Source organism: Mesoplodon bidens (assembly GCF_964165515.1).
Source record: "Mesoplodon bidens genome assembly, chromosome: 15".
Taxonomy (NCBI): Eukaryota; Metazoa; Chordata; class Mammalia; order Artiodactyla; family Ziphiidae; genus Mesoplodon; species Mesoplodon bidens.
Genome location: NC_138171.1, coordinates 41,137,609 through 41,162,627, shown reverse-complemented (window position 1 = coordinate 41,162,627; position 25,019 = coordinate 41,137,609). Strand labels below are relative to the sequence as shown.

At 46.9% G+C, this 25,019-nt stretch overlaps 1 protein-coding gene across 4 annotated transcripts in view; it reads right to left on the bottom strand.

Moving 5' to 3' along the window:
• The window catches only part of AUTS2 (activator of transcription and developmental regulator AUTS2), a 1,141,238-nt gene that overhangs the window by 289,489 nt on the left and 826,730 nt on the right, over window positions 1-25,019 (bottom strand). The gene's annotated exons all lie outside the window — the stretch shown is intronic.

Here is a 25,019-nt window from a genome sequence, read left to right as displayed (position 1 = left end):
TACATTTAAAAGGAAAGGAGATGGGGGAGGGACGCATCTCTGGGTGGTGGTTTTCTGAGAAGGTGCCTGAAGGTGGGACGGGGAGGCACTAGTCATTCATTACTGGTGGAAAACTCTGACCCCCAGAGCATACAATGCTATCCTCGAAAGGAAACACATCTGCCAAAGAAAGCATTTGAATGGGAGGCTTCCCTGTCTAGAGAGCAGCTCTGCTAGTGGGATGTCAGAATGAAGACTATATTAGAAGGATACACAGAAATTTAGCGGTGGTTATTTCTGGGTGGTGGAATTATGAGTGATCTTTATTTTTGATATTGAAAATGACTTACTTTTATAATAGAAAAGCAGTGCATGTTATTTTTCAAAAAAGTAACGACCAGAACAACAGAACGTAAAAAGGAAGAAAGGAAGTAAGATTGGGTCCACAGCGCAGTCCGAGTCATAATAACATCCTTTCAAATAAAGGGTGCCCTTCTCACACTCTCATCTCTGTTGTTGTGGACGGTCACAGCAATTCTCCCGGCAGGACTGCTGGGGACCCGCATGCTGTTTTATTGAGGGTCAGGACCAAGTCTGAGGGATCCTCAAGCTGTGGGGCAGCAGCTGTCGGGCACTCACTCGGGCCATCACTGCCTACCGGGGTCAAGTTCGGGGGCAGGTGGAATGATAAAGTTGTTCCCGATGACAACCCAAGATCTCTGGTGGTTGGGAGGGGTGTACACTTTTTTTTTTTTTGCTCTTTTGTTGTTTCTGAGCTTGGGAAGGGAAGTAAACTTGTGGATTGCCAGTACATACCAAGCGTGGAGGCCTTTTAATCATAGTATTTGACAATCACAGAACTCTCCCAAGTACTTAAAGTATGTTAATGACCCAAGATTTAATCTATATTCTTACCCAGCTTGCACAAACCTAGAAATAGGCTCATCTCGGGGTTATTGATGTTATAAGTTAATTATGGAAATGTCAACCAAATCAGGTACGTGCTGGCAGATTAATGGGAGGGCAGTGACCCACTGAGCAGGGGGCGACTCTGTGGATGCCCTCTGTGCAAAGTTCACAGCCTCTGGCCAGGTTCCATCCACTCTCAGGGAGCTTAACCTTGAAGAAGACACTCAAAGTTAGTTTCCTCCCGAGTAATTGAGGGAGGCTGGAAAAGTGACTTCTGGGTGTGGTTTTCTCTCCACACCACCTGCCTGCCGTTTCTTCTCCTTCCCTGGGAACAGGTAGGCAAATCTGGTATGCCTGTCTTTCTTTAAACGAGAAGACAATATCTTGGAACTCATCTACATGATGGCTATGTCACAGCCCCTCACTGATCCCGCTGTTGGAAACTGAAAAATATGCCTGGGAAAGGAAGAGGTGGTCAAAAACGGATCCATTTAAAAGGAATGTTTTCTACAAGAGAGGACAGACAGCACTGTTCTCATAACACCTGGAGCCAGTCTGGAACTGTGCAGGGGGGCTAGGAGGTCAAAATAAAGAGTGTACATGGCAATTCCTTTCCACAGATCAAAGCAGCTAGATTTTATCCAAATAGCCTATCCTCTAGGACTTACAGAAAACCCAGAAAAGACTTGGCATCCTCCCTGAAAGGAGAGGCTATTTCAACTCTCTTAAATTGCTCCCTTTTGGGGAAGAGTTCTGGGGTCTCCGGCTCTGAATGTAAATTCAAGTTCTATGGCTCAGGAAGGGATGTAATAATATACTCACAGGCCATACTTCCTGATCTGTTGTCATATTCTCCACAACTGGAGACTTTTGGGAAGATGGGTAATTAGGTATTAAATATCAGAAATTATAAATGCCTGGTTGTTCTTTAGCAAATACTCTTTTTCAAAGTGTTGAGTTCTATCTTTGATTTAAATTTCAGCAGAAGGCTTCCTGTGGAGGTTTGGAAGTTATTTTCTACATAATGGGGGTGATGGAGATGATAGAGGCAACGTTTAAGGGGGAAAAATAAAATAAAATAATATACTCACAACGACCATAGTTACTGAGTATTATCAGGCACTGATGTTTACACTCACCATAGTTAATCATTTCAATAACTTTCTGAGATAGGCATTATCATGCTTGTTTTACCAATGAGAAAATAGGCTCTGAGAAGTTAACTAAGCAGGCTACCGAGCTTTTAAGTGGTAGACCCAGAATCTGAACCTAGGTCTGTCACTACAGAGATAGTTAATGACAATGCAGGTGGACACACTGTAGTCTGAGCATCTCAGAAGGGCATTTACTCTGGCCTTCTGACCTCATGAAGATGAATACCTAAACCAGATGGCAATCTCATCTCCACTTTAAAATCTCTGGGAACAGTCCACTCAGCACATGCCTTAGAAAAACTGGCGTGTACTTTTATGCCATTATGACAAACAACCAGCGTGTGATAACTCTAATTTACTCATGTGTCAAGGGACTAATTGTCTTTGGACAGTTCCTTTCCAGTTCAAACAGCAAAGTGTCATCACTGCTCAAAAGACTCTTTGTCTGTGATCTTGTTTAATGGCAGTGAGCAATCCGTTTAACTTCCTTAATACATCTATAGGGTTGGCATCAAGCAGGGCACACGGGCAGTGAGAGAGAGAGGAGAGGCAGAGTCTCTGAGACACAGTGAGGCTCTCGCACTGGGGCACACAAGGCTGTCTGAATTCCAGCCCTCCTCACCACCCCTCCTCGGAGAAGTCACTTACCCTCACTCCCTAGACAAGGGAATTAGACTAAGAGTGCCTAGTGCCATCTACCTGCCAGAGGTGTTATGGGGATGAGCAAAACACGTGCAAGCTCTCATGATCATCGCTGGCACTTATCCTTTTTGGACACAGATCCTGTATGGAACCGTATTATTAGTTGACTTTTCACGTAGTTTTGTCATATCCTCTTTATCCCCCCGGAGACTATACATTCCCTGAGGGTTCAGAGTCTCATTCACACTTCCTGTGCCCCTTGAAGGATTCAGCACAGAGCTTTACCCACTGGTAGCCTCTTTCTTTTCAAATGGACTTAGTAAAAATGCTGTAATTGAACAGCACTGTGAGTGAGGCACCGTGGGGAGAATTAACAAAGTTATAAATGAGGAAGTGCTGTGAGGGAAATAAGTAGAAGATGTGGTCCCAGCCATTTAGGTCCTTAAATGGAGCTCGGAACACTAGGGTGAAAAGCACTAACTAGAAATAAGAGCAGTCAACGTTATGAAGGGAAAAAAAAGGTGTAGAGAAAATGCTATGGTTTAATGGATATGGGGAGAGATCATTCTGGCTCGGGGCGGGGGGAGGGGGGCTGGCGCTTCACAGGACCTGAGCCCAGGATGAAGGATAGAAAAGACTGGATTCAATCCCACATGAGAACACGTATTAAATCAGTTCCCCTCTTCCCCAACTGAAGAGTGTGCACATTAAGGATAGGTAAGGTTTGTCTGCCTCGAAGAAAAACCTGGTAACTCGTTATCTGGCCAAGGGGCAGCAGACAGAGTGTGGACGGGAGGCCCTGCATACATCAGACTGGCAAATGTCCAACATGCCCGGCCTCTGGGCAGAGATTCCAGGGGCTAAAGGCCTGCCGCTTACGTCTTCAAAAAGAGAACGACAAACAAATAAAAAAGCAGATCTAGATGTCACTGCCCTCTGGGGTAACCTGACTGGAAGAAGGTTACAGGCTCTATTTCAGTGGAGATGGAGACAGGCCCCCAGATGTCCCCGAAGGAGTTTGAGCCAGACCTAGACTGCGGGAAAGGACAATATCCCGTTTCCTGATCAACAGCTTCCGCAATAAAGTACTTTAGGATCTGTTTCCTGGTTCCCCGCAGTAGGTCCTAATTAAATGGGTTTTCCTGCATGAGTTCTGACATCTCTGGGGATGTCACTGACTGAGAGGGAATATAACTAAAGGCAAAAAAATCATGATTGTGAACGAGGGCTTAAAGTTGACTGCCCGCCCTGAACAGTGCCTCCCCTAAACACGATGAATAAATGAGGTAAATAGAAGGGAGTTTCACATGACGCCATGGGTGGTTATACTTATATATTCCTTATCTCAAAAGGAAGAGTAGAGACTTACCAAAGCCAAGCTTTCAATGATGGGTAGGGGGCTCTAAATGTTAAAAGGAAGTTTTGGGGGGCAGTATTCTAAGACAAAGAGGAAGAAAGCTTCTGCTGTTCTCTGGGAGACTCTGGAGTCTGCTTCTGGAAGCATGAGGACTGGACCGGGGGCCCCCGGGGAGGCCGGGTTTACAACGTGACGACTGTTGTAAGGCCAGAACGCCGGTTGGGGCCCCGTAATGAAAGGGAGTGAACTTTATCTCGTGAGTCAGATTTCCTAATTATGTTACCCTCTGTGAGAATTCTTTGGCCCACAGCCTTTAGATCAGTCTTATTTCAATGCTCCAGCCTGTTCTCTATGGCACTATTTGTAATTAAAGGAGCTTTTGATGCCAGAGCGCAAAGGGGTTTGGAGTGTCCCCTGAAACCAGTTTGCAATGTGGCTGCTGATTCCTGAGGGATTGCCGGGGCCAAGGTGAATCTAAGGGCGAAAGAGTTTGCACTCGAAGGCTGAGCCACTTTTTAACACACAGGACATCTTCCTCCTCTGCCCTGTGGGAGAAGTGGGGTGATTTTATCAGGGGAGCTAGCAAATTCCCCTGAAATGTGGGAGCTCGTTACACAGGGCCCTCACCTTTAAGAAACACGACTGTGCCTGACACATTAGACATAGGATGGCTGATGGGCTAGAATTGGGTTTGTCCCGGCACATTTTATGCTTTGACTTTTATGGAAAGGAGATCCTCACCTAAAAAAGCATCACTTGAGGGGCTGTCACCTTGAGGAAGTAAAAAATACATCTTCTGGGCTCTGAGAACACTAGGCTCCAAGGAGAAAGGGTGAGCCTGCTCTGTGTGGCCCTGTGCTGTGAAAAGCGCTTAGAGACCCAGCCTCCCAATGGGATATAAGTGGCCTGAACATATTCTCAAGCAACTCAGAATCATACCATTTCGTTAAAATCAAAGCACAAGCACAATATCACCTTATTGTGATGCCCTTGGTTTCGGGCTTGTAAAACCAGAATCACGCCAAAATCGACACACAGACTGACTTACAGAGGCCACGGAAACTGATAAAGCTAGTATTTTGTAGTGACCTGCTGAGGAATGGCTGCTCATAAACAGAGGAGGCATTTGCTAACTATGCAGGTTTGCTGCCAGGCCATTATGGCTTATTTAAAATAGGCCAACGTGGACTCTCGTTACATGCTGAAATTCATAAAACTTTTGAACATGTGATGTTAGTCTTATAAAATTGGAATGTCTGTGTACAGTATATTTTAAAGACTTTCAAATATTAAGCATTTCACACAAGCTGTGAAAAATGCTGGGCTCCTCTCCCCCCTCCTTCCCGTCTTCCCCACTTCAGCATCAAATGTTATTCAGGGATAATGAAAACCAGAGAAGTCTATGCCTGAATAACTAGGTTGTCTAACTGCATTACATTAAAATGAAAGATCAGACCGTGATTGGAAAGAGCCAACTTAACAGCTACAGAGCCTCGGGAAGGACATACATCTTGTAACTGACCAAGTTTACTGATGTAGACCCTTGATACCTCAGTCAGTGCCATGGCTCTGGTGAGAGAAATTTAATTTCTCTCCACTGAGCTCCACAAGGATGGTATTCAACTGGAGGGGTTAAACTTAACATGAAACAAGGATCTGAGGCATTTTCTGTGACGTCTAATCCAATCAGAGATGACAGAGGGGTAAGAACAGGAGCTGGCCAGACCTCAGAAACTAATGTCTTTCTCCAGATACGCCTGTTTCTACTTACAGAGATATTACCCTAAAAATGCAGACTGGTGTGTTGAAATCTTGATTATGGATGGTGAGTTTCCCTAACCCCTTTAAACAAAGATTTCCTCACTGTAGCTAACAAACACGTTTTTAGGGGCCGGTAATTATTTTAAAGAATGTTTTAGAACACTTAACGATAAAACGTCCACCAGTCAGTCACACACGCAAACTTTCTGCTTCTCCATGTTCAACCATTCGCAGTGACTGATGAGACTCAGGGCAGGAGACAGCCCCCCTAATGCGCCTTCAAGTTTTGAGATTGTATAGTTACTCCCCCAAACCAAAAAAAAAAGAAAAACAAAGCCAAAACCAAAGAACCTCAAACAACCAACTTTGCCCTCATCCCCCACTGGTCCTGTCCTTCCTCACTCCACTGTAACCCCACTGGCCTTCTTGCTATTCCTCAAACACACCATGGACGCTCCTACCTGAGGCCTTGCATTTCTTGCACAATTTGTCTGGGATGCGGCCAATCCTCGCAACCAACCCCCGCCCGTACATCCACGTCTCATTTCCTTCAGATCTTTGCTTAAACGTCACCTTCTCAGTGAGGCCCTCCTTGTCTGTATGTAACATGACATCCCTTCCTACTCTGTTTCCCACCCTGCTATTTTTCTTCTATCATAGCACATCGTCTAATATACTAATTAGTCTACATATTTATGTGTTTTTGTCTATCTCTCCCCACTATTAGCTCTAGTCACATCTGTAGTGTTTGTAATAGTGCCTGACGGACGAGGCATGCAAAAAATATTTGTTAAAAAAAATGAATTGAAGTTAGGGAGGCCAATTCAGTAATTTGGGGGTATTTGAATACAAAACTGACAATTTTCTTACATATATCAGAGTCTCAATGTATGAAAGAATGACCCACCTGCTCCTTTAACATTTTCAAGATCCTGAGAAGGAAACCAAAGTCGTTAATTTGATTCCAGCCATATATCTCTCTCTTTTTCTCCCTATCCTACCCCCAGCCAATTCTGGATGCCTTTTTTCTTTCTGTTTAAAGGTCAGTACTAGGAAAGTCATAAGAAAAACCTGCATGGAAGAATGGCCATGTTTTGTTGATTATAGCCATAAACTCTAGAAACAGTATATCCAACGAGGGACTTACTCAAATACCATTTGAATTGGAACCTCTTTCTTCAAGAATCCTTCTTTCAACAGCCTTTGTGAGGTGAAATAGACATATCCAGTGGGCTGCTGGGTTAATTACAGCTCTGCATAACTCTAACTGTCCCAAGGGGGAAGAGCCCGCTTCGCTTCGCCTGTTTAAAGGTGTCACTTGCTTGACTTCCTTCTTGATCTCCTTATATTATTTCCAGCCTGCCCTTCCCCAGGAATGATTCCCTGTAAAGATATCCAGGAAATTCACAGGGTGAAAACACACTGCCAGGGGTCAGATCCCCATGGCTTTTATTTCTGACACACACTACTATACAATGCCGTTTGTTGCTGGTTTGGCTGGAGGGCAAGAGAAATGGGGAACAGGGGGAGAACCAAGCCAATGTGGCTGTTCCATTTGGGGTTAAAGACCACATCCACAACCCATGGGCTTCCCTTTCTCTGCCCTTTTTATCCTCATGATTCTCTCCACTCCTACCCTCTCGCCTATTTTCAGACACTACATTGTGTCTGCTTACTGACTTAAATCTCTACATAATTATACCTAAAGCTTGTCCAGTATCAGTTTACATACTTCCAATCCTGTGTTGCCCAGGATATGCTGAGACAGTGTTGACAATAAGAAATATATTTTATATATGGAATAGAAAACTGTTGCAGTAATAGCCACCATGGTCAAGTTTAATCCCCTCCATCAAGCAGAACTTCAATCCAGTGATCATCTTAACCATAAGGCTTTCTTTACACTGAATGTTCCCACTTCCTTCTGCCCTGTCTCCTGGGTTTGTGTTTCAATAGCAGAGTCTGGATGGCCTAATATGGCAGCTGGTCCTCTGATATTCCTCTTCCTCTGCTGGGTGGTTTACAGTCTAGAGACTGCTAGGTGGGGCTGGTAATGACCACCTCAATAAGATGCTGAGGTCATAGGGAAGCTCGGCAGACCACTAACTAGGTCCTTATCCTAACAGACTTCAGAGATGCAGGAGGGTGAGGGGGGCATGGGGTAAAAACCATTCCTCATTGGCCATTATAAATACAATACAACACTGAATACTGTTAGCTTTTCCTCAAGCAAATGACATTCTTGCCAAGATTATGGTTAAGTCTTCACTAAAATCTCTAGGTCACTTTTCCCATCTACTATCTCTAAGCCACATGCGTCTCATGCTGTACTTGAAGAGCCAGCCTATTACTACCCTATGGTGATTCTTTAAAGCACGAATCAGATTATACTACTTGTATGGTGAAAACCGTCCAGGGCTTCCCTTCTCCCTCAGAGAACATTTGAAACCCTTAAGCCTCAGAATCTTGTCTTTGTCTACAGCATATGTCAGACATGGTCTCAATCTTTTAATCTGAAGATGGAAAGCTTACTTTCTCCTGCTGATATTTCACCGAACAACTATTTTTTCAGGGGAGCAGGGCAGAATTAGACCTTGCTTCCTCTAACCTCTAGGAGATGAAATGCTAATAATGTAAGTTTAGAGACTATCCGAGGGCCTGGCTTTGGACAACAGTCCTGCCAGCAGTGGGGGTTAAGGACAGCCTCAAGCTTCTAAGTCAGGCCTTATAGAAGCCAGCCCAGCTCACCTACTTAGTAATGATAATTTGGTCATTTATTTAATCTCCCTGGGGTTCAGGTTCCTCACATATCAAATGGGGATAATGAAAGCACCCATCTCAGGGGGTCATATAAGGTTTACATCAGATAATAGCAAAAAAAATTATTTAAAAAATCAAATACACTGCCTGACAAAAGGGAGTATTCAATAAATAAAGTATGAAAGAAATGTTAAATGTACACACCTTCGATATGGCATCTTTTTCTCTCCCAAATGATCCCCACCTAAAATCAACACTTTCCCCAAGCATCAGGTCAGATTCCCATCCTAGGTCTCATCCCATCAAGTCTCAGTCCTACTCAACCGAGTCATATTTACTCAGCTAGAGGAAGATAGAGGTTTTGTGGAGGCTGAAGTTTAAACACCTATAGGGGGTGCTTTTTAAGAAAAACAACAAAAAGTTATGAATGTAAGATTAGGTGTTAGGTTTTGGAAGAGGTCCTGGCAAGTGAAGTGGCTTGAGGTTTAAACTCCACAGCTTCCTGGTAAGCCCACCTCTGTGTACCCCACTTTCACGCACGGTGCAATGGGGAGCTCAGAGGCAGACTTCTGTCTCAATCACTTTGGAGTCTCTATTTCCTTATCTGTAAAACGAAGCTAATAATATCTCATTTAGTTCCCACAACGAACCTAGGAAGTAGACAGCTGTTTCCCATTATCTTCCATCAAATAATCAAGTCCTGCTTATTTGATCTCCGAAACGAATAGAGTCACTTTTCTTCTCTCAACCTCCACAGCTGCCCACCTGCATCACCATCGTCTCCCACCTGGACACTGGGGAGCCTCGTGACTTCTGCATCCGCTCTGCCTGCCACGGTCCCCTGTCTACACAGCAGCCAGAGCCAGCTTGTTGAAGGACGAATCGGATCATGTCCATCCTGGCCTCAAATGCTACCGTGACTCCCAACTGGTCTTTTCAAGGTTGTGACTGTGCGTGCATGAGCACACACACACACACATGCACACACACATTCATCTGTTACTTAATGTCGTTGTCTCCCACCAATTTTTAAAATCAATACATCTTATTTAATAGATATTTAGATATTCCTTAACTGTGAAAAGAAATTATTGATTTTATTCATATGTGCATGGAATAGCTACAAAATTAATCATGTATTTGTCCACAAAGAAAATCTTAACCAATAAAGAAGACTAGTGATTTTAAAGGCTGTATTTCACACTAAATTTTAAGTGAGGGACCATGTCCATTCTGTTTGTGGCTGTGTCCCTGGAGCCCACTTTATGATCTAGCACACAGTAGGTTTTGATCAGCATCTGTCAAAAGAAAGAATAAGTGAATGTACAAAAGACAGATGTGGCTAGCTGAACTGCCTTTCACATAGATGGTACTGAATTTCACTATTACAATGTTCTGAGCCTTTACAGATGGAGGGGCAAGATTATAAGTCCTACATAATTAAAAATATCATCTAATATTAATCACTAGGCACCAAAAACGTCCTCCTCCCTGTGACATAACAATTTCTCCCAGACACCTGGTGCTGTGGTTAATCCAGGAGTTCTTCCTCTTGCTCAGCACAAGGGACGTGTTGTTCAGGTGAGTGTCCCTCTGAGGAACCTCACTTTCCCAGACAAGATGTGCTTCATTGCTGGTTAAGAGTCTAATGCTAGTGCTGGTCAAGAAACCCAAATTCCATTTTTTACCATGAACCACACAGAGTCAGCTACTTCTGTTTTCTCCATTCTCTTCCAGGTCCGGAAGACGGGCTGAGCTCACTGCCTGTACCATCTGCCTCCTTCCTCCTACCTCCTGTCCAGGACTTTAGTCTTCACTGTGCTGCCCTGATCAGTCTGCCTCCTCCAGCAAGCAGCCTTCCTTGAACTCCGCCTCCCAGCCCCTGGTACCCAGGTGTGCAGACAGCAGTGGTCCGCCTCCCCTGGGTTGGCCAGCACACCTGCTCAGGCCCCTCTAAGCTTTGCACTTCTGTGCACAGTCTTGGTGGTGATCCTGATCACGTCCCTGGTTTACAGCAACACCTACTAGACTGCTCCTGAATGGGAGGGCTGAGCGTCCTCTTCACATGGGCCCTCTTCTCCCCCGTTATCTCCTCTGTTGTCACGGCACAGTCCACTGCTGTTTCCCAGCAAATTACCACCAGTTATCATCAGCCCAGTGACTCAAAGAGGCCAGGTGATAAAGCACTGAGGAAGCAAAGAAGAAAATATCCAAAGAATTCTACCTCTCCTGACTTGTCCCCAGCTTCTTCCAGCCAACGTGAAGAAATTTAGTACACCCTGTTGCTCGTCCCAGGCTCTCTGCATTTGCAGCCTGATCTCTCTGTGAGAAATGAGAGGTTTTGCCCCTAGTGACAGGTTTCAGGCAGTTGTCAGCAGCCTGGAGAGGTACCCTTGGGATACAGTCCTTCCCGATGCCCCTAAATCACGTCACTACAAATGTCAGGAGCCAAACAGTCCTATGGCCTGCTTTCTTGTCAGCAGGCAGAGGCAGAAAAACATTCCCTGAGGGTAAGTCCTCCGGCTGTTTTTTCCTCTCAAAGTCCAAGGACCAAACTGGGGCTGGGGACAAGAAAGTAGCTGATGACAGCCTCGTTCAATCTCTAAAAGTTGGTAGAAATAGGCTGGGTGGTGTACTTTCCTGATTTTTTTTTTCTTTTCCTGCTGTCTTTTTTTAAATGGGAAGCAAAAGAAGCTAAGAATGCCATAAATGAAAAGAAAGATGCCAGATGGAGGGAGGCAGAGGAGGTAAGAGTGATAATGAAGAGAGCTTGATGCCCAAGTGCTGAAATGGGGGAAAGGGAGCTTCCCCTACACTGGGAAACAACCTACAGACAATAAGAAACTTCGGGGTGACCTAACAAAAATTCCTCACCTTGGCATTCAAGATCCTGAAAATATATTAACCTAGACCTGCCTAACCTGGCCAACCTCATATTCCAGTCACCCAGAAGCTCACTCCTTTCCCCCAAAACTGTGCTGTTTACCATTCCTCCGGCTAGGAGCATCTTTCCCTAGCATCTTCCAAAATCAGCTCATCCTTGAACCACCATCCAGGAGCCTTCATCACTGCCTCTCACCAGCTCTCTTGGGACCACTGGGGCACTTACAATATTGGGTCACACAAGCCTCTAGCAGACTAACCGTACTTGCTGTGAGACTCTGGGCAAGTTATCTAAACTTCCTGTGCCTCAGTGACCTTCCTCTCAAATGGGGATTAAAAAAATGATGCCTACTGCACTGTGTCAGTGTAGAGATTAGCAGAGTTGATCTGTGATTCTGCAACAGATTCACAAATATTTCCTCAATCAGACTGGAAGTTCTTAAAGGATAGATGTTATGCCTAAAACCTACCTGAAATACCTCAAAATGTTATGCCTAAAACATAATAGGGATTCGAAGAGTTCCAGAAAAGCAACATCCCTGAGTACCTACTGTGTGTCGGGCATTGCCAACAGATGCTGCAGAAGCAAGATGGAGGAGGCTGTGAGGCGCTCACCTGGGGGTGGGAGGGGCCAGATGAGGAGGCACATCTTTTCTAAACTGACAGCGCCCCGACCCGCCCTTTCTTGTGACTGCTCCCAAATCCTTCAGGAAGAGGCTGGTGGCATGCTTGCATTTGTACTGAGCAGAGCTACAATTTGCTGAACATTTTGTTTTGATTAAAAATTAATAGCTGCTTTTGACCCATATGGATTAATTTCACTTTCTCTAAGTATCTCCTTAATTGACAAACTATCATTAAGTGAAAGAACCAATTAAACCAGCACACTACTCCCTCCCTCCCCCCTCCCTCCCCCTGCCAGTCTTCATCCTCCTTCCTCCCTCTCCATGTTGTCCTGCCTGAGTGTTTTAATAGACTATTTCCATACTAGCACAATGAGATTAATTACTCAGTGAACACACAAGAACAAAGGTGGGAGGTGTGCTTGATGCGGATGCAAGGCCATGCTGAATCTACCAAAGAGCGGTGGAGGAAGGCTTGCGGGAGGGAGGAAAAGACAAGAGATCCACTTCCACGGCCTCAAAAGATTGACAAGTGCAGTTCTTGTCAATTAACGGGCACTCCCGAGCTTATCAGCCATCAGAGGCTGCTCAATGTGCTGCTTTATCATAGTTTGGCAAAACTCCTTGATAAACTCCCTGCAAAGTGCTGACAAGGTTATTCTAATAACCAGCTGGACAAAGTCCATTCATTGTGCATTGCAACATGTGCTCTATGGCCCTAGCAAGGGGGCATGAAACTCCCTTGCATGCTGAAGGGAGACTTCAGTGGGAAGCCTGAACTGTAACAAAGAGCTGTGACCACGCCCCCAAGGATAAAGATTCTGTCCTCTGCTGGGGTTTTCTCAAGGCTTCTAGATCTTACTGGGTGAGTGTTTCTCTCCTCTTTCTTCCTAAAGCTCTGCCAAAGTGAGTGAATAGGAACAGTGTGTCTTTTTGGGGGCTGGAGAGGTTCAAGAAACCTCTGCTAGGGATGGATCCAAAATGACTCACTGCCCTGAAACAGGAGATGTTTATACCTAAACCCATCTTTCATCTGGAGAACTACAGACTTAACAGCTTTTCCGTGGGCGTGTCTGAAACCAACCAAACCTGTCAATTCCAAATTTGGGAGTAGGTAGGTGGAGAAGAAAGTGACTGATGATTGATTCTGTTTTCCTCAGCAGATTTTTTTTTTAATGGCACAACCCAACAATGACTTGGTCTACCACATTCTCATAGTTGTACACTGACACGACAGTGGTACATAGAGGGAAGCACAGCGAACTGCATTTTTTAAAAATATGGAAGGGCCTTTAGAGATTGTCTACTCAGTTTCTCCGCCAACATTACGAAAAATTTCAAATACGGAAAAGTAGACAGAATTTTACAGTGAACACCCATATACCCTAAACCAATATCTTACCATTAACATTTCATTATACTTGCTTTATCATGTATCTATTCCATCTAGCCAGCCTATTATGTATCTATCATTCCAACTTCTTTTTAATTGCTTTAAAAACTACCTTTTAAAAGCTATTTGAAGAACACTTTTCTAAATAAACTCTTTTGAGAAAAGCTAATCTATGAAACAGATAAAAATCAAGCTACTATGTTGCCATATGATCTAGTAATCCCACTCCCGGGCATATATCCAAAGAAAACTCTAATTTGAAAAGATACACCTCAATGTGCACCTCAGTGTTCACAGCAGCACTATTTACAATAGCCAAGACATGGAAGCAACCTAAATGTCCATCAACAGATGAATGGATAAGGAAGATGTGGTATATATACACAATGGAATATTACTCAGCCATAAAAAAAGAATAAAATAATGCCATTTGCAGCAACATGGATGGACCTAGAGATGATCATACTAAGTGAAGTAAGTCAGACAGAGAAAGACAAATACCACATGACATCACTTATATGTGGATTCTAAAATATGACACAAATGAACTTACAAAACAGAAACATACTCATAGATGCAGAAGACAAATTTATGGTTACCAAAGGGGAAAGGGGGGAGGGATAAATTAGGAGTTTGGGATTAGCAGACACAAACTACTATATATAAAACAGATAAACAACAAGGTCCTACTGTATAGCACAGGGAACTATATTCAATATCTTGTAATAAACCATAATGGAAAAGAATATGAAAAAGAATATATATATATAATGGAATCACTTTGCTATACACCAGAAACTAACACAACATTGTAAACCAACTGTACTTCAATAAAAAAAAATTAAATTAAATTAAATTAAATTTAAAAAAGAGCAATGATTGTGACCTCTAAAGAAAAAAATCAAGCTACTGTGGTTGAAGCAGGGTCAGGCCCCTGATGTCTTGACAACCCATGCCCACCTCCACCTGTCCCCGGACTCCAGGGAGGAGTGAGTGAAATTACAGATAACTCCTCACCTGGCAAAGGGGTCACTGAGACCCAGGAGGGGTGCGGCCCCATCTGACCACATCCTTGCCATGTGTCCTTGAGTCAGTGATCACATTATGTTCCAATTTTCTTAGTTGTAAAGAGGAGATAATAATTACACAAAACAAAGCAAAACTAGCAGCAAATTCCTGGCACATAGTAAGTAAATGCTCTGTAAACGATAGCTGTTCCTACGATCTTTATTAGTATTATCAAGGTTATCATTACCACCACAGGGCCTTGAAGAGAAAAGAACAGCCTCAAACAGGATGTGCAGGTGAGAGGAAACGGTGGGAGACTGGGGTGGGGATGCAGACACTCAGATTCCACCGCTGAGCCCATAATCAACCGTGAATAACTTAGCCAAGCTCACAGTGGGATGTAATTGAGAAGAATCCCCGTGTCCTCCCTCCCCATCTCAAAGGGGTGGTTTAAAGACTAAAAGGGAGAGTAATTACAAACATTCTAGAAGCAAATTTCTGCAGCAATTCAAAGTGTTCCGATTGTTATTATTAGAGGCGTTCTTCCAGAAACTGAAGGGTTACACAACAGCCGCCCCCCCCCCCACCCACCGTGCCAGGTGAGAACAAGACTTCTCTCTTTCTGCCTTCAAGCTACACAAACCATTCAGGGTGACTCTTCTGACCCTCAACTACTGTTGTCATCTTCCCTCAAAGAGAATCTCATCATCCCGTTTCTCCACCAAATCAAACCAGACCAAACCAAACCAAACCTCTGAACAAAACCAGTGGGTTTTCAAAGTCTTTTTTCACCTGACACCAAATACCTTCCTAGACTTATCCATCGCCACTTACCCACTTCCCTTCAGGAGCACAGGGCTCACTAGCCGCCGGGTGTACCAATTTCCCCGTTTCTCCTGGGCACGCTGGATCATTCTATGAGTCTGCACCTTTGCAGAGAGGAGAAATGCAGGACTGACCGGGCACCAACTAGGCACAGAGCCAGAGTTCTCCCAAGTCTTCACACCTGTGGTGTGGCCACTCTGAGCCCACTTTACAGACAAGGAAATGAAGCACATTATACCTGGGCTCCCAGCGGGTAGGTGGCTCTGACTGTGCTTCAGAAGCCAAGGCGGCCCCCCACTCCCACCCCGCTCTGGCTAGCACCTCTCAGGATATGGTTCTGCAGCTGGGAAGCCCTCCTCACTTCTCCAGTCCCTCCCTGGGTCTCCTGCAGCACTGCACAGAGACTTCTGGGGAATCTGAGAGAAGATCTAGCAACACGGGAAAGTAGGTAGGCTTCAGAGCTGGGCAGCCCTGCCTCTAATCCTGGTTTTGAGCCCCACTGGTCCGGGGGCGATTCCCTCGTGCGCATCTCACATGACTGTGGTAAGCATCGAACAGACTAACACCTGCAGGGTGTCCGTCCACAGCGGGGAGGGGAGGCGCTTGCTAAGTTTTAGCCTCTCCCCACACCCCTTCCTTTAGAGCTTTTATCTTCCTGTCATAAAAACTGGACTCATGGTCATGAAACAGTGAGGGCACACTGAGGGCGGGGCCAGTGGTCCTGTGAGGACCAGGAGACCCTCTGCCACTCAGCCTTGCTCTGCTGTCTGTAGCTGACACACAACCTTACTGAACCTGCAGTGTGGCCCCTCCGCCACGGACCCAGAGGAAGCTCCCAGGTCCACATTCCGACACCTGGCCCATCACCACTGAGCTGCACAGGAGCCTGGGGCACTGCTTTTATGACTTCAGTTTTGCAGGTAATGAAGTCCAGGTGATCAGACTCTGTATTGTGCAAAACAAACAGTGCCTTGTCTGAGTTTAGGTTCAGGTTACATGGCGGGATGGTGTCCAAAAAGTAACTGAGAACGCTGGTAAAAATGCCTTCTGTGGACACAGCCCACCTGGAGTTTTAAAAGAGCCGGGGCTTGTTTTGAATCTGGACTCATACAGCTTAGCTACTGTCCTGGTGACGGGCGTGAAGTACACGAATGTCCTCTCACAAGCTGGGAACTCTGCAGAGAAACACACGCAGTTCACACCCAGAGTGCAAGTTCCCTGTTTTGAGACCCCAACGTCTTCCACTTCTCCTGGATGCCTGTCCTAGAGTTGTCCGACCGACTACAAGGAGCTACACTGCACCTGAAGGATTAGTGGACATCATTCTCCCATCACTAACGGCCACGCAGGGACAAAGCTGTTCTCTCAGAATCTAATGAGGGAAAGGGAAAAAAAAAAGCCACATGACTAATGACTTAAAATGTGAGTTTTGATTACAAACAAGGGTAGGAGTACGGCATTTGTCCTCCCGCCCTTTTAGGTTTAAATGGAAGCCAGTCTTAACTCCCCCTCCTCAGGGGAGACCACGCAACCCAGCTGATGGAGAGAGCCCCGAGCTGCCTGATGTGTGGATGGCCAGCTGCCCACATCATGCTGTTTCTGATGAGCCCACGTTGGAAGCAGCTGCAGAGGGACAGGCAGCCACATCTGCCTGAGTCTCCCCCTACGTCCATCATGGCAGCTGTCCCGAGATTGTGAAATGGCCTCTTGTCAGCTGTGCAGAGAGGAAGAATTCCGAGCTCCTTCCTGGCAGCGGTCCGTGCTCGAGTCAGATACAGGAGCACTGTTGTCAAGAAGCTGCAAAACCAATTCTGGGTGACACAGTCTAGCAGGAAAACACAGCACCCACCAAGCAAGGATGGCTTGCTTGCCATTGGGTTTGTTCCTACAGTACGGTCCCCGAGGAGAAATTCCTGAAAAGGGGCAAAGAAATAAATTTCCACCAATTGCTTGGAAATGTCAACAAAGTCCAAGGAGGGAGATGGAAGACACCTCCCCTTCCTTCACCCTAAAAACAACTACTTCCTGTTTAAGGGGCAGAAGAGAAGAGCAATTCACCTACTCACAAAGGCTGGCCACTTGGCAGCCACCCAAGAATCTAAGAGAAACCTTGAATTTCGAAAACATAATAGACAAGGGAGCTGGCTTAAGAAAAGATTTCATCTATCAGCTAACAAGAGGCTGGAGCCATGGAGTAGGGTATTCTTTATACTTGAGAGGCCATGCTAAAAATCTCAAAAATGTACAGAAGGACCGGGGGCTGGGGGGGCCCTGGAGAGACGTTCTCAGCGTGGAACAGAGGTTGCTGTTTCAAGGAGGCTTATGATTCCTTCTGACAACCTGACAGAAATGTGTAATATAGAAGTTTAGCAATGTGGGCAGGTTAAATTACATGAGGCAGAGGGAATCATTTCACTGTGAATTGAAGTGCTGCTGCGGGCGCCCCGGGTCCCCAAAGGAGCGGCAGCCTCAGGAAGAGGCAGGGCAAGGCGAGCCCAGGGCTCCAGGGCCCGTGTTTACGAAGCAGCAGCCCTCGAAGGGGCAGTTCAGATGCTGGCAGGCTTTGTGCTCAGCCTTTTCTAGGCTCCTCTCAGTGTCCTGGAAATGTGAGGGGTGTGGCCTGAGGGCCCTTGGAAACCGAGAGGCGGACAAGGTGAGTCCAGTGGGTGCTCCAGCAGAGCTCTCTATTCTCTGCCGCCTCTTACACCTGGGACGGAACAAAAAGGGCTGTTCCCCACAGTGATGCTGACGATTCTGAAGGGGCTTGTAATCATCAGAGAGAGATTAAACGGTGTTCAGTAAACCCTGAGTTACGCATACCTTCCTGGAATCTATTAAAATCATGCACCTGGGGCTTCCCTGGTGGCGCAGTGGTTAAGAATCCGTCTGCCAATGCAGGGGACATGGGTTCAACCCCTGGTCCGGGAAGATCCCACATGCCGTGGAGCAGCTAAGCCCGTGCGCCAGAACTACTGAGCGGGCGCTCTAGAGCCCGCGAGTTACAACTACTGAGCCTGCGCACCTAGAGCCCGTGCTCCGCAACAAGAGAAGCCGCCACAATGAGAAGCCCGCACACTGCAGCAAAGAGTAGCCCCCACTCGCCACAACTAGAGGAAAGCCTGTGCACAGCAACGAAGACCCAACGTGGCCAAAAATAAAATCATAAATAAATAAATTTATTTAAAAAATCACGCATATGCATCTCTGTAAGCGACACATCCCCGTGAGACAGACCAGCGTGTCACCCGCCACGACGGATCCCACGCACACTCCAGTCCATCTGATGGAGGAGAAACTAGATACCCAGACACCTTCTCCTCACGAGGAAAAGAAGCGACGGTCAGCTCACTGAATGTTAACTGTGCCAGGATGTGGACCAGAGAAGTCAGAGCTGCTTCTGCGTGGTTTTGTGACTGGCCCTGGTCCTGCGCTCAGAGCTGTCCCCCATTGGGCAGAAAGACCCCCCCAGGCCTGCTCCAGGGAGGGAGCCCGTGGCTGAGGTGTGGACACAAAGAAAAGAGAAACGCCTACCGTCATGACTTCCCGACTTAAGGCGGTAACTATTAAGCAGCACATGTGGATGCAGCACTTACTAAGATGGTCCTGTCAGGTGGGTAAAACGACCCCTTTTCCAGATGAGGAAACTGAGGTGCAAGTTACAGGCCTACAGCTGTTGCAGTTTGCAGTGCGCTGTGCTGCCGGCTGTAAAGGGGGAATATGGCTGTCTCCTCACCCCAAACAGCTCTGCTCACCTCTCTCTCTCTCTCTCTCACACCCACACACACTCCTTTCTGGAGGAGGCATCTGAAGAAAATTGAGGAGGTTAATAAACAGACGTGACTTAACAGCTTCCCCGAGGGATGGAGACAGCTTCTAGAGCTGCAACTGCCAGGCCTCCCGGGCAGCCTCCGTCCCCAGGGCGGGCTGCAGGGGGACAGGGCAGGGGAGCAAGGCTGCAGGGCTCTAAGCAAATCACACTTCATGCTCCATGGTCCCCCGGCTGCCCATGTGCAGCCAGGTGAAACCAGGGTCAGAACTGACATCCAGGGCAGCTGCAGCTGGGAGGAGAGGTCAGGAAGGCGGCGGGAGAGAAGGTGGGCGGCCCTGCTGTGTGGGCGCCTCCGGCTGTGAGTGTTCCAGGCCTGGGGGCGGAGGTCCTGCCCTTTCCGCGGAGGGTTCTGCCAGGGCCACCCCTTCAGTCACAACCCCGCCCGGCTAGCAGCTCCTGCCCCTTCCAAGTTCTCGCATCCTCTCTCTGTGGTTTGCAAATCTGGCTGACGCTGGTGTCTCTGAACACTTTACAGTAAGTGGGCATTAATTAATGCTCAATGACAATAGAGTTTCTCCCAAATTACACATGACACTTGCATTAAGAGCAAACATGTTCATTTGGATCGATGTTATCACAGTGAGCACCACAAGAATTTACAGTGATTTGCCAAGGCTAAGAAGTACACTCTCTTTAAGTGAGAGTTCTCTTTAACCAAAATAAGAGTAAAAGCTTTTAGGAGTGGTTGTTAATTAGCATGACTATTTGGCCACGGGCTATGTAAATCTTCCATGAGGACGGACTTGGTGGTAAGTGGCTGGTGGAGGCACCAAAGCTGAGGCAAGTGAGCCAGGCTGACTGCGGGCTTTCCGGGCTGGGTGAGGAAGGACACCGAGGTTTTGTCAAAGCGCCTGTGACCTGCTCGCGTGTCTTATTCATCCTCACAGCAACCCAGGGAGGTAGGTTTCAGGCCAGCTTTAAACCTAAGGCTACTGGGGTTGAGAGGGCATGAGGTAAATGACAAAGCTGTCACCAAAACCAGGTTTGCCTGACCGCAAGCTCGTCGTTCTTTCCTAGAAACTTATGTCTCTGCTGGGCGAATGGTGCATCAGAAGCCTTGAGGGTGCTTTTGGAAATACAGAAATTTCCTGCGCTCCGCCTGGAAACTTCCTACCTGGAAACTCTGGCATCAGAATCCCCAGAAATGCTAAAGCATCTCTCCATGCACAGCACCAGGGGTGACTGTGGTGTGTGGCCAGGTGGGGACCCTCCTTCCACCCTCACGTTCCTTTCTAGCCACCTGCCCGGGTGTTACATCTCTTCTGCTCTGCAGGCCGCCACCCTGGGCTTGAATCTGATCAGACGAAAGAGCCGGGGTTGGCTCAGATGCTAAGGGCATCTGTGCTCCTCCTCTTCGGTCCCTGCCATCACCATCTGCATGTCCAGGACCAAGGCCACCGGGGACAGGGTGGCCCAGGCCTAACCACAAGCATGAGCGGAAACAAAGTGCAAATTTAGGAGCTTCCCCTCTCCCCGCGGTCTAGAATGTGATAAGGACTTCCTCGTGCCCAGAACTCCCCTGATATTCTCCATTTGTTACTGGAATCACACCCAGGGACACGTAGTGAGAGCAGTGCCAACATCAGCACCAAAGGCGCGTTCCTAGTCCAAATTTGAAAATGAAGATAAACAAATGACAACACAGACTTCCCTGGCGGTCCAGTGGTTGAGACCCCGCGCTTCCACTGCAGAGGGCATGGGTTCAATCCCTGGTCCAGGAACTGGGATCTCACATGCTGAGTGGCACGGCCAGAAAACAAACAAACAAAAAGGACAACAACTAGTGAACAGAACGTGTCTGAGCATCTGTGGTGGGTGTGGCTGAGAAGGGAGTGTGGAATCAACAGGGGATCCAACTCCCTAAACCTGGTCAGAGCTGGGAGGCGGCAGTGGGCTCCACTTAATACCGGCAACGGTAAAAGCAACTATCATGTCAGTAACTCCCGTAAACTGCATTTCACCTCCTCACCACAGCCTTGGGAGAGGACACTCCACTGAGGCTCTACAGAGGGTCCATGGTTTTTAAGTCACGCCAGCAGCTGGTTATGAATTCTAGGCCTTCTGAGTCCAAACCTTAAACTCACTTTCCTCATCAGTGGATCCCGGAGATGGGTAGAGAGTTAGGAACTCAACAACTATGGTGGTTTATTGGTTGACTGAGCAGGGAAGGTTTAAACAGAGAAGTTAAAATAGTGTCACCTCCACAAAACAAGAGGGGATACTCACTCAGACTTTGCAATCTGACCACATCAGAAGGTCTGGAGACCCACATCCTCTGAGACTGTCACTGTTCTTCGCTTACCCAGAAGCTATTCCCACCGTTTCTCTCCTGCTAACAGAACTCTTAAGGCAGCGCAATGCCAATGCCCAGGGACAGTCATGATGAATCAGGGAAATCCAGGCGCTCTTTGCCAGATACCTGCTTTTCCCTTTGTCCCTGGAATGGACTATTCTAGCCACAGAGACGTAAAAGGCCCTTGACCACCTGCCTCCTTCTTGCCTGCCTTGTATGTGTTCTGCAAGGACCCGTGAATGTTACCTTGTAAGAAAAAAGGGTCTTTGCTTATGTGACTCATAAGCAAAGATCCTGAGATGCGGAGATTATCTCAGATTATCGGGGTGGGCCCTAAATGCCACGCCAAGTGCCTTCATAAGAGAGAGGCAGAGGGAGATCAGAACACAGGAGAGGAGAAAGCTATGTGAAGACAGAGGCGGAGGCTGGAGCGACGCGGCCACAGGCGGAGGAAGGCCAACAGCCACCAGAAGATGGAAGAGGCAAAGGGCGGATTGTCCTCTAGAGCCTCTGGATGGGGTGCAGCCCTAATGAAGGCTTGATTTGGCCCCGTGGAAATGATGCTGAACTTCTAGCCTCCAGAACTGAGAGAGAAGACGTTTCTGCTGTTTTAAGCCACCAAGTTTGTGGTAATTCGTTACAGCAGCCACAGAAAACTAATACACTGCCAAAGCCACTGATAGGCATTCTGTTACTACAACCAAACACATCCTCAGTCCATCTCTCTGTCATACTTGGAGGACTCACACAGGGACTGCTCCCATTTCTCACCATGAGAGAGACTTCTGGGGATCCACAGACGCCAGCAAATCTCCCTGACTCCAGCCTCACCGACCTCGGTGCTGCCGCCTTTCGGAGAGCACACCTACCACTAAAATCCCCATCACTGTTTCACTGGCAGTGAGGAGGGGCAGCGCACCCAATGCCCACGTTCACTGGAGCAGCCACCCTGGCAGGCAGGCTCCTCAGTGCCCTCAGCCTTAAAGCACACAGTACACTCTGAACACCTGCTGGGACCAGAGAAGGTGGCAGCTCCTTGGTACACATCACACGTGAGGTTCTGTGTTTGCAACGTTGTCAAGAACATCTCTCGGGGCTGGGAGTCCAAGATAGGGAGGAGGTAGGGAGGGAGAGAAGGGCCCAGACGTCGGGGAAGAGACTTTAAAAAAATCCTACTCTATACAGTAGGGGCAAATTCAGCGGAAATTTACTTAAAAGTCTCCTCCAAAGGAAAAATGGAGCTTAAGTAGAGCGGGAACCTTGGTGAAATCTACTTATAGATTATAAAGGCTGCCTTTGCCATCAGGCTTCGCCTGGGGCCCATCACGTGCTTTTTTGGGGCGTATCTCCTGCTCCTCCAAAGCTTGGTGATTTCCTGCTGAATCTCTCTCTGCAGGGCCCCCCTTTCCAAATTTCACTGACCGATGACATGGCCATGATTCATCTCTCTCTGATCTTCTGCTTCTTCAAGACATACCCATTTGGGGTCCTATTTCTTAAGAGATCTGCTCCTGGGGAGTTGACTGGCTTCTTGATTGTAAGGGACTCAGTGCTAATGTGCGTCAGGGCCTGTTTTTTTTTGGTTTTGGTTTTTGGCGGGGATGGGGGTTGGGGGAAGCAGTGGTGGGGGTAACTGTGTGGAAGAGACTGAAATCTGAAATTTACGGAGTACTTATTACAGGCCATATCATTCTAGATGTTTTGTATCCAGATTAAAAAACAAAAGCATCAGCAGCTCAGAGGCATTAAGTAAATTTCCCAAGGTCAAGTCACACAGACTATCTCAATGGGAGTGGAATGGTGATCTCACCACCTTACGTTTCTAGGCATGTCCTCTGCCCATCCGCTTTGTAGACCTCATGCTGTCTGACTTCCACAGGGCCCCTCAGGACCACAACCTCTTGGAGCTATGGCCTGGGTCTGCAGACTTCACAGTTCATGCTCCTTCTACAAAAGGCTAGCTATCGTGAAGAGCTCAACCAGATACAGAATACCTTGGCCAGTTTAAAAGCACATGTCTTACCATTAGGCAAAGACCACAGTCTATTTACTGAGGCCAAGAAGCACTGATGAACACTGAAATTGTGGGTGAAAGTATGGTGAGAAACAGATATTTGCAGAGTCTCAAAATATCTACCCATAAGATCCTAATTAACTTAAAAGGGAAAAAAATAGTAACTTTACAGTGAGGAACCTGGTAGGTGTCACTTTAACCGAGTGATCCCAGTTGCAATTACCAGCAGGAAGACTTCACATGCCCCCTGACGTGATGCACTGAGAAGGGCCCATCACTTCCATGGTTTTCCTGCCAAGATGGCATAACCTCAATCTAATCAAGAGAAAACATCAGATAGACCCAAATCGAAGGATGGATAGGCCACAAAATAACCTGCCTGGACTCTTGAAAAATGTCAAGGTTACGAAGGACAAAGAAACAATGAGGAACTTTCCCAGATGGAAGGAGGCTAAGGAGACATATGACAGCTAAATGCAGTGTGGGATCCTGGATGAACCCCAGGACCAGAAAAAGGACACAACTGTGGAAACAGGTGAACTTCGAATAAGGTCTATAGATTTAGCTAACAGTAGCATATGAAGGTTAATTTCCTGATTTAAATAATTGTACTATGGTTTTAAAAGACACAGCATTAGGAGAAGCTGGGTGAAGGGTATATGGGAACTTCCTACACTATTTTCATAAGTGTAAAGTTATTTCAAAATAAAAAAGTTTAAAAAAAAATGCCCCTGACCAAAAACCCCTCAAACACCACCTACTTTCTTAAAGGATTACCTTAATGTTAGAATTTAGGTGGCAACTGCTCTCTCAGGTGGGCCCTCTGGGGGTCTGCGTACCTACCACATAAGCAGTCACTTATGTTGTGGCTGTTTGAAGCTGGTCTTGAAGGTCAAGGTGGCTCCGTATGTTAGAGCCTAGAGGTCGTGAACTCGGGAGCCCTCACCCTGTACTGCTCCCAGGGTCAGCTCTGCCTTTGCAGAACAACTTTGGGTCACTTAGAGGAGAAGTCCGGGAAGCTGCCTCCCAGCAGGCATCAAGTCCAGCTGAGTTTTTAGAGGCTGATGATTTCACTTTCAAGTAAAGAGGACAAGGAGAATGGTGGGACACCCAGCTCTCCTCTCTCTGCACAATCTCCTTTTGGGTTCTGAGATCAGTGTGAAGGAGGAATGGTTCTGCTAGCTATATCTGTTTTCCTTTCCTTATCTTAAGCCAATGGAAGCAGCCCCCTACCTTGCTTCCTGTCTGAAGCAGCCCGAAGCAGATGGCTTCCTGTGCCACCAGCACCACTGCTTTGTTCCTCTGCCTCTGTGTGTGGCAGCCAGGGGGCTGGAGCTCTAGCCTTTAAGGGCCCTTCCAGTTCTCACAGGCCAGGCCAGCCAGGCCCTAACGAGTGGCCCCAGGTGGGATTGCTGCAAAGCACTGGTCTTCAAGACTGGCTAATCCTGCGTGTCCAAGGAGGGTGAATCAAGCCTCTCTCACCTACAGACCAGAGCATGGAAGCTGAGTTCCTGGAATGAGTCTGCTCTGGTTTTCTTAAAGAAAGCTATGGAGTCTGAGGATACAAGTGAGTTACTGCTGGGTCCAAT